The 10,000-nt window shown below is 33.5% G+C and overlaps 1 non-coding gene across 1 annotated transcript in view; it reads left to right on the top strand.

Annotated features, from left to right (window-relative positions):
• Nucleotides 1-3,653, top strand: part of LOC119559022 — a 3,971-nt gene extending 318 nt beyond the window's left edge. The window contains exon 1 of the ribosomal RNA XR_005220601.1: nucleotides 1-3,653. This exon is cut by the window's left edge and continues 318 nt beyond it. This is a non-coding gene — a ribosomal RNA (large subunit ribosomal RNA).
• Nucleotides 3,654-10,000: the final 6,347 nt, after the last annotated feature.

Here is a 10,000-nt window from a genome sequence, read left to right as displayed (position 1 = left end):
ACTCCATCTAAAACTAAATATAACCATGAGACCGATAGTAAACAAGTACCGTGAGGGAAAGTTGAAAAGAACTCTGAATAGAGAGTTAAACAGTACGTGAAACTGCTTAGAGGTTAAGCCCGATGAACCTGAATATCCGTTATGGAAAATTCATCATTAAAATTGTAATATTTAAACAATATTATGATAATAGTGTGCATTTTTTCCATATAAGGACATTGTAATCTATTAGCATACAAAATTTATCATAAAATATAACTTATAGTTTATTCAAATTAATTTGCTTGCATTTTAACACAGAATAAATGTTATTAATTTGATAAAGTGCTGATAGATTTATATGAATACAGTGCGTTAATTTTTCGGAATTATATAATGGCATAATTATCATTGATTTTTGTGTTTATTATATGCACTTGTATGATTAACAATGCGAAAGATTCAGGATACCTTCGGGACCCGTCTTGAAACACGGACCAAGGAGTCTAACATATGTGCAAGTTATTGGGATATAAACCTAATAGCGTAATTAACTTGACTAATAATGGGATTAGTTTTTTAACTATTTATAGCTAATTAACACAATCCCGGGGCGTTCTATATAGTTATGTATAATGATATTTATATTATTTATGCCTCTAACTGGAACGTACCTTGAGCATATATGCTGTGACCCGAAAGATGGTGAACTATACTTGATCAGGTTGAAGTCAGGGGAAACCCTGATGGAAGACCGAAACAGTTCTGACGTGCAAATCGATTGTCAGAATTGAGTATAGGGGCGAAAGACCAATCGAACCATCTAGTAGCTGGTTCCTTCCGAAGTTTCCCTCAGGATAGCTGGTGCATTTTAATGTTATATAAAATAATCTTATCTGGTAAAGCGAATGATTAGAGGCCTTAGGGTCGAAACGATCTTAACCTATTCTCAAACTTTAAATGGGTAAGAACCTTAACTTTCTTGATATGAAGTTCAAGGTTATGATATAATGTGCCCAGTGGGCCACTTTTGGTAAGCAGAACTGGCGCTGTGGGATGAACCAAACGTAATGTTACGGTGCCCAAATTAACAACTCATGCAGATACCATGAAAGGCGTTGGTTGCTTAAAACAGCAGGACGGTGATCATGGAAGTCGAAATCCGCTAAGGAGTGTGTAACAACTCACCTGCCGAAGCAACTAGCCCTTAAAATGGATGGCGCTTAAGTTGTATACCTATACATTACCGCTAAAGTAGATGATTTATATTACTTGTGATATAAATTTTGAAACTTTAGTGAGTAGGAAGGTACAATGGTATGCGTAGAAGTGTTTGGCGTAAGCCTGCATGGAGCTGCCATTGGTACAGATCTTGGTGGTAGTAGCAAATAATCGAATGAGACCTTGGAGGACTGAAGTGGAGAAGGGTTTCGTGTGAACAGTGGTTGATCACGAGTTAGTCGGTCCTAAGTTCAAGGCGAAAGCCGAAAATTTTCAAGTAAAACACAAATGCCATACAAATATAATTATATTATATAAATCAAGCTAATTAATATACTTGAATAATTTTGAACGAAAGGGAATACGGTTCCAATTCCGTAACCTGTTGAGTATCCGTTTGTTATTAAATATGGGCCTCGTGCTCATCCTGGCAACAGGAACGACCATAAAGAAGCCGTCGAGAGATATCGGAAGAGTTTTCTTTTCTGTTTTATAGCCGTACTACCATGGAAGTCTTTCGCAGAGAGATATGGTAGATGGGCTAGAAGAGCATGACATATACTGTTGTGTCGATATTTTCTCCTCGGACCTTGAAAATTTATGGTGGGGACACGCAAACTTCTCAACAGGCCGTACCAATATCCGCAGCTGGTCTCCAAGGTGAAGAGTCTCTAGTCGATAGAATAATGTAGGTAAGGGAAGTCGGCAAATTAGATCCGTAACTTCGGGATAAGGATTGGCTCTGAAGATTGAGATAGTCGGGCTTGATTGGGAAACAATAACATGGTTTATGTGCTCGTTCTGGGTAAATAGAGTGTCTGGCATTTATGTTGGTCACTTGTTCCCCGGATAGTTTAGTTACGTAGCCAATTGTGGAACTTTCTTGCTAAAATTTTTAAGAATACTAATTGGGTTAAACCAATTAGTTCTTATTAATTATAACGATTATCAATTAACAATCAATTCAGAACTGGCACGGACTTGGGGAATCCGACTGTCTAATTAAAACAAAGCATTGTGATGGCCCTAGCGGGTGTTGACACAATGTGATTTCTGCCCAGTGCTCTGAATGTCAAAGTGAAGAAATTCAAGTAAGCGCGGGTCAACGGCGGGAGTAACTATGACTCTCTTAAGGTAGCCAAATGCCTCGTCATCTAATTAGTGACGCGCATGAATGGATTAACGAGATTCCTACTGTCCCTATCTACTATCTAGCGAAACCACAGCCAAGGGAACGGGCTTGGAATAATTAGCGGGGAAAGAAGACCCTTTTGAGCTTGACTCTAATCTGGCAGTGTAAGGAGACATAAGAGGTGTAGAATAAGTGGGAGATATTAGACTTCGGTTTGGTATCGCCAATGAAATACCACTACTCTTATTGTTTCCTTACTTACTTGATTAAATGGAACGTGTATCATTTCCTAGCCATTATACGGATATATTTATTATATCTTATGGTATTGGGTTTTGATGCAAGCTTCTTGATCAAAGTATCACGAGTTTGTTATATAATCGCAAACAAATTCTTTAATAAAACGGTGCATTTATGTATTTTTGATTTGAAAATTTGGTATAACTCCAATTACTCAGGTATGATCCAATTCAAGGACATTGCCAGGTAGGGAGTTTGACTGGGGCGGTACATCTCTCAAATAATAACGGAGGTGTCCCAAGGCCAGCTCAGTGCGGACAGAAACCACACATAGAGCAAAAGGGCAAATGCTGACTTGATCTCGGTGTTCAGTACACACAGGGACAGCAAAAGCTCGGCCTATCGATCCTTTTGGTTTAAAGAGTTTTTAACAAGAGGTGTCAGAAAAGTTACCATAGGGATAACTGGCTTGTGGCGGCCAAGCGTTCATAGCGACGTCGCTTTTTGATCCTTCGATGTCGGCTCTTCCTATCATTGTGAAGCAAAATTCACCAAGCGTTGGATTGTTCACCCATGCAAGGGAACGTGAGCTGGGTTTAGACCGTCGTGAGACAGGTTAGTTTTACCCTACTAATGACAAAACGTTGTTGCGACAGCATTCCTGCGTAGTACGAGAGGAACCGCAGGTACGGACCAATGGCACAATACTTGTTCGAGCGAACAGTGGTATGACGCTACGTCCGTTGGATTATGCCTGAACGCCTCTAAGGTCGTATCCGTGCTGGACTGCAATGATAAATAAGGGGCAATTTGCATTGTATGGCTTCTAAACCATTTAAAGTTTATAATTTACTTTATAAACGACAATGGATGTGATGCCAATGTAATTTGTAACATAGTAAATTGGGAGGATCTTTGATCACCTGATGCCGCGCTAGTTACATATAAAAGCATTATTTAATACAATGACAAAGCCTAGAATCAATTGTAAACGACTTTTGTAACAGGCAAGGTGTTGTAAGTGGTTGAGCAGCTGCCATACTGCGATCCACTGAAGCTTATCCTTTGCTTGATGATTCGATAATAAAGATGTTGCAAGCGGGCATAATCATTATGCTTGCTTGCAGCATCGCACGCCACTTTGTTTGTGGTGTGTAAGGTAGGGAAGAAGAAATATAAAAGACCTAAATTGGAAACATCAATATATAAGTAAATATTGAACAAACAAAATGTATCGTCATCTTATTAGTGACGCGATGATAAAGTGGCAAACATATTCCATGTATAAATATTCCTATGGTATTAAAATTCAAGTAAAGAGGACATATATAAAAGTTTGTATATATGGTTCATTCAATGGTAGCAGCGGTTGGTTGGTTGGTGTCTGCTCCTCTTATTGTTCAAAACTTATGTTATGGTAGCAAGTCTATATCGTCATATTATTAGTGACGCGAAAAAGTAGTGGCAAAACATATTCCATGTATAAATAAATATTCCTATGGTATTGAAATTCAAGTAAAGAGGCCATTCAAGTAAAGAGGACTTATATAAATATAAGTATATATAATGGTAGCAGCGCGGTTGGTTGGTTGGTGTGTCTGCTCCTCTTATTGTTCAAAACTTATGTTATGGTAGCAAGACTGTATCGTCATATTATTAGTGACGCGAAAAAGTAGTGGCAAAACATATTCCATGTATAAATATTCCTATGGTATTGAAATTCAACTAAAGAGGACATATAAAATTACTATCAATGGTAGCAGTGGTTGGTTGGTTGGTGGTTGGTTGGCGGCTGCTCCTATTATTGTTCAAGACTTATGTTATGGTAGCAAGTCTGTATCGTCATATTAATTATTAGTGACGCGAAAAAGTAGTGGAAATCATATTCCATGTATAAATAGATTCCTATGGTAATGAAATTTTCAAGTAAAGAGAGGACCATTCAAGTAAGAGGACATATAAAAAGTAAGTATATGTTCCTCCAATGGTAGCAGTGGTTGGTTGGTTGGCGGCTGATCCTCTTATTGTTCAAAACTTATTTTATCAATATGAGTTTGGCAATACAATAAAGAAGACCAATCTAATCCATATAAAACTAAATGTATTATATGGATATGCTTAGGAAACCCATATATTCATAAAAAAAAATTATGTATAGAAAATTATACATATATCTTTTATATAAATGAATCGTATGGATATCGCCTTATGGTAGGTATAATAACTTTTTAAGGCATAATAATGTATAATATAGAAAATATACATTGAAATATAAATGCATTTTTATAGATATGGCGGCATATAAGTGCCATATACACAAGAATAAATAATAGAATTTACCAATATATAATTAAAATGAGATATATAAACCTAGTGAGGGGCTGCACTAGTATATGAATCGTATGGATATGGCTTATAGGTATAATACCTATAAGGCATAATAATGTATAATATAATAAATATAAATTAAGATATGAATGAATTATATAAATATGGCATAGAAATGCCATATACATACATAAGAATAAATGGTAGAATTTACCCATATATCACTGAAACACGATATATAAACCTAATGATAGCTGGCACTAGTACTGTAAACATGCACGCAATAGTGCGTGGGGTAAAAAACTACTATAGGGAGGTGGTCGTTGGCGGGCCCCTCCTCGTATTGGTCAAAACTTATGTTATGCATATGAATTTGTCAATACTATATAGAACGCCAAGCATATCCATATAAACTATGGATATGCATAGAAATCCATACAAAAGTAAAAAAAAATTATGTATAGAAAAATATACATATATTTATATAAGTGAATCGTATGGATATGGCTTATAGGTATAATACCTATAAGGCATAATAATGTATAACAAGTAAATATACATTGAAATGTGAATGCATTGTATGGATATGGCATATAAATGCCATATATATAGAAATAAATTGTATATCAATGATATAACAATTATAAACCTAGTGAGGGGCGGCACTAGTGAATGAATCGTATGGATATGGCTTATAGGTATAATACCTATAAGGCATAATAATGTATAATATAATAAATATACATTAAGATATGAATGGATTGTATAAATATGGCATAGAAATGCCATATACATAAGAATAAATGGTAGAATTTACCCATATATCACTGAAACACGATATATAAACCTAGTGATAGCTGGCACTAGTACTGTAAACAGGCACGCAATAGTGCGTGGGGTAAAAAACTACTATAGGGAGGTGGTCGTTGGCGGGCCCCTCCTCGTATTGGTCAAAACTTATGTTATGCATATGAATTTGTCAATACTATATAGAACGCCAAGCATATCCATATAAACTATGGATATGCATAGAAATCCATACAAAAGTAAAAAAAAATTATGTATAGAAAAATATACATATATTTATATAAGTGAATCGTATGGATATGGCTTATAGGTATAATACCTATAAGGCATAATAATGTATAACAAGTAAATATACATTGAAATGTGAATGCATTGTATGGATATGGCATATAAATGCCATATATATAGAAATAAATTGTATATCAATGATATAACAATTATAAACCTAGTGAGGGGCGGCACTAGTGAATGAATCGTATGGATATGGCTTATAGGTATAATACCTATAAGGCATAATAATGTATAATATAATAAATATACATTAAGATATGAATGGATTGTATAAATATGGCATAGAAATGCCATATACATAAGAATAAATGGTAGAATTTACCCATATATCACTGAAACACGATATATAAACCTAGTGATAGCTGGCACTAGTACTGTAAACAGGCACGCAATAGTGCGTGGGGTAAAAAACTACTATAGGGAGGTGGTCGTTGGCGGGCCCCTCCTCGTATTGGTCAAAACTTATGTTATGCATATGAATTTGTCAATACTATATAGAACGCCAAGCATATCCATATAAACTATGGATATGCATAGAAAACCATACAAAAGTAAAAAAAAATTATGTATAGAAAAATATACATATATTTATATAAGTGAATCGTATGGATATGGCTTATAGGTATAATACCTATAAGGCATAATAATGTATAACAAGTAAATATACATTGAAATGTGAATGCATTGTATGGATATGGCATATAAATGCCATATATATAGAAATAAATTGTATATCAATGATATAACAATTATAAACCTAGTGAGGGGCGGCACTAGTGAATGAATCGTATGGATATGGCTTATAGGTATAATACCTATAAGGCATAATAATGTATAATATAATAAATATACATTAAGATATGAATGGATTGTATAAATATGGCATAGAAATGCCATATACATAAGAATAAATGGTAGAATTTACCCATATATCACTGAAACACGATATATAAACCTAGTGATAGCTGGCACTAGTACTGTAAACAGGCACGCAATAGTGCGTGGGGTAAAAAACTACTATAGGGAGGTGGTCGTTGGCGGGCCCCTCCTCGTATTGGTCAAAACTTATGTTATGCATATGAATTTGTCAATACTATATAGAACGCCAAGCATATCCATATAAACTATGGATATGCATAGAAAACCATACAAAAGTAAAAAAAAATTATGTATAGAAAAATATACATATATTTATATAAGTGAATCGTATGGATATGGCTTATAGGTATAATACCTATAAGGCATAATAATGTATAACAAGTAAATATACATTGAAATGTGAATGCATTGTATGGATATGGCATATAAATGCCATATATATAGAAATAAATTGTATATCAATGATATAACAATTATAAACCTAGTGAGGGGCGGCACTAGTGAATGAATCGTATGGATATGGCTTATAGGTATAATACCTATAAGGCATAATAATGTATAATATAATAAATATACATTAAGATATGAATGGATTGTATAAATATGGCATAGAAATGCCATATACATAAGAATAAATGGTAGAATTTACCCATATATCACTGAAACACGATATATAAACCTAGTGATAGCTGGCACTAGTACTGTAAACAGGCACGCAATAGTGCGTGGGGTAAAAACTACTATAGGGAGGTGGTCGTTGGCGGGCCCCTCCTCGTATTGGTCAAAACTTATGTTATGCATATGAATTTGTCAATACTATATAGAACGCCAAGCATATCCATATAAACTATGGATATGCATAGAAAATCCATACAAAAAGTAAAAAAAAATTATGTATAGAAAAAAATATACATATATTTATATAAGTGAATCGTATGGATATGGCTTATAGGTATAATACCTATAAGGCATAATAATGTATAACAAGTAAATATACATTGAAATGTGAATGCATTGTATGGATATGGCATATAAATGCCATATATATAGAAATAAATTGTATATCAATGATATAACAATTATAAACCTAGTGAGGGGCGGCACTAGTGAATGAATCGTATGGATATGGCTTATAGGTATAATACCTATAAGGCATAATAATGTATAATATAATAAATATACATTAAGATATGAATGGATTGTATAAATATGGCATAGAAATGCCAATATACATAAGAAATAAATGGTAGAATTTTACCCATATATCACTGAACACGATATATAAACCTAGTGATAGCTGGCACTAGTACTGTAAACAGGCACGCAATAGTGCGTGGGGTAAAAAACTACTATAGGGAGGTGGTCGTTTGGCGGGCCCCTCCTCGTATTGGTCAAAAACTTATGTTATGCATATGAATTTGTCAATACTATATAGAACGCCAAGCATATCCATATAAACTATGGATATGCATAGAAAACCATACAAAAGTAAAAAAAAATTATGTATAGAAAAAATATACATATATTTATATAAGTGAATCGTATGGATATGGCTTATAGGTATAATACCTATAAGGCATAATAATGTATAACAAGTAAATATACATTGAAATGTGAATGCATTGTATGGATATGGCATATAAATGCCATATATATAGAAATAAATTGTATATCAATGATATAACAATTATAAACCTAGTGAGGGGCGGCACTAGTGAATGAATCGTATGGATATGGCTTATAGGTATAATACCTATAAGGCATAATAATGTATAATATAATAAATATACATTAAGATATGAATGGAATTGTATAAATATGGCATAGAAATGCCATATACATAAGAATAAATTGGTAGAATTTACCCATATATCACTGAAACACTGATATATAAACCTAGTGATAGCTGGCACTAGTACTGTAAACAGGCACGCAAGTAGTGCGTGGGGTAAAAAACTACTATAGGGAGGTGGTCGTTGGCGGGCCCCTCCTCGTATTGGTCAAAACTTATGTTATGCGTAAACATATGATTTTGTCAATACTATAAAGAAAACTTGTTTTGTACATACAAAACTAAATGAATTATATGGATATTGAAAAATAAATGGCATTATATCCATATAATGAAAATATACTTGTATTCTCTTATTATAAGAGAGAATACCGTATAGTTGGTTGGCAAAGACAATTGAAAATACCCGAATTGCAGATGATGGGTTCAAAAACTACTATAGGGTGGTGTAGCAAATAATATGAAGATGATATATCCATATAATGGATATACACTAGTATTCTCTTATTATAATAGAGAATACCATATAAATGGTTGGCAAAGACAATTGAAAATACCCGAATTGAAGTTGACGGGTTCAAAAACTATTATAGGGTGATGTAGCAAATAAAATAATGAAGATATATCCATATAATGGAATTATATGTGTATTCTCTTATTATATGAGAGAGTACCAAACGGTTGATTGGCAAAGACAATTGAAAATACCCGAATTAAAGATATTGGGTCCAAAAACTACTATAGGATGGTCAATGGGCCGGCCATCTACTATTGACGTGACAAAATACTGTCTGTCGGTAGAGAAGATATTAATCCGTCAAATTTGTTTCTTTATTCATTTATGAATATGAGACTTGGCTCCACGGTTAATATTTTAAGCCCAAAGATAATAATGTTGAAACAAAGGCCAAGGTTTCTATTATACATAGAATAACAAATTGTTTCCGAACTTTATCGTTAATCCAAATAAATAATTACAATTGAGGCAGGCTAATAATGATATATATTTTGTATTGATAATCTTGATATATATGTATATTGGTCTGCCATTATCACATACTGAGTTATGTGATAATTCCCTGCGGGGATAAATTAAAAGAGGTGTCCCTATATTAAAAGAAAATAATATATATATATATTATTTTTTCTAACGTACATATCATATATGCGCTCGGTTTTATATTATATATTACCAAAGAGTCTTATATGAATATATACAGATAAATTTTAAATTTATCATCAAAATACAAATGATTTAATTCAATATTTTATATTGGTTAAACAAAAATTGTACATGTGTGGATACAATAATGACGTATGTCGAACAAAAA

This window comes from Drosophila subpulchrella, unplaced genomic scaffold, assembly GCF_014743375.2.
Source record: "Drosophila subpulchrella strain 33 F10 #4 breed RU33 unplaced genomic scaffold, RU_Dsub_v1.1 Primary Assembly Seq159, whole genome shotgun sequence".
NCBI lineage: Eukaryota > Metazoa > Arthropoda > Insecta > Diptera > Drosophilidae > Drosophila > Drosophila subpulchrella.
The sequence above is the reverse complement of the archived record's forward strand: the minus strand, read 5'-3'. Positions and strand labels throughout refer to the sequence as shown.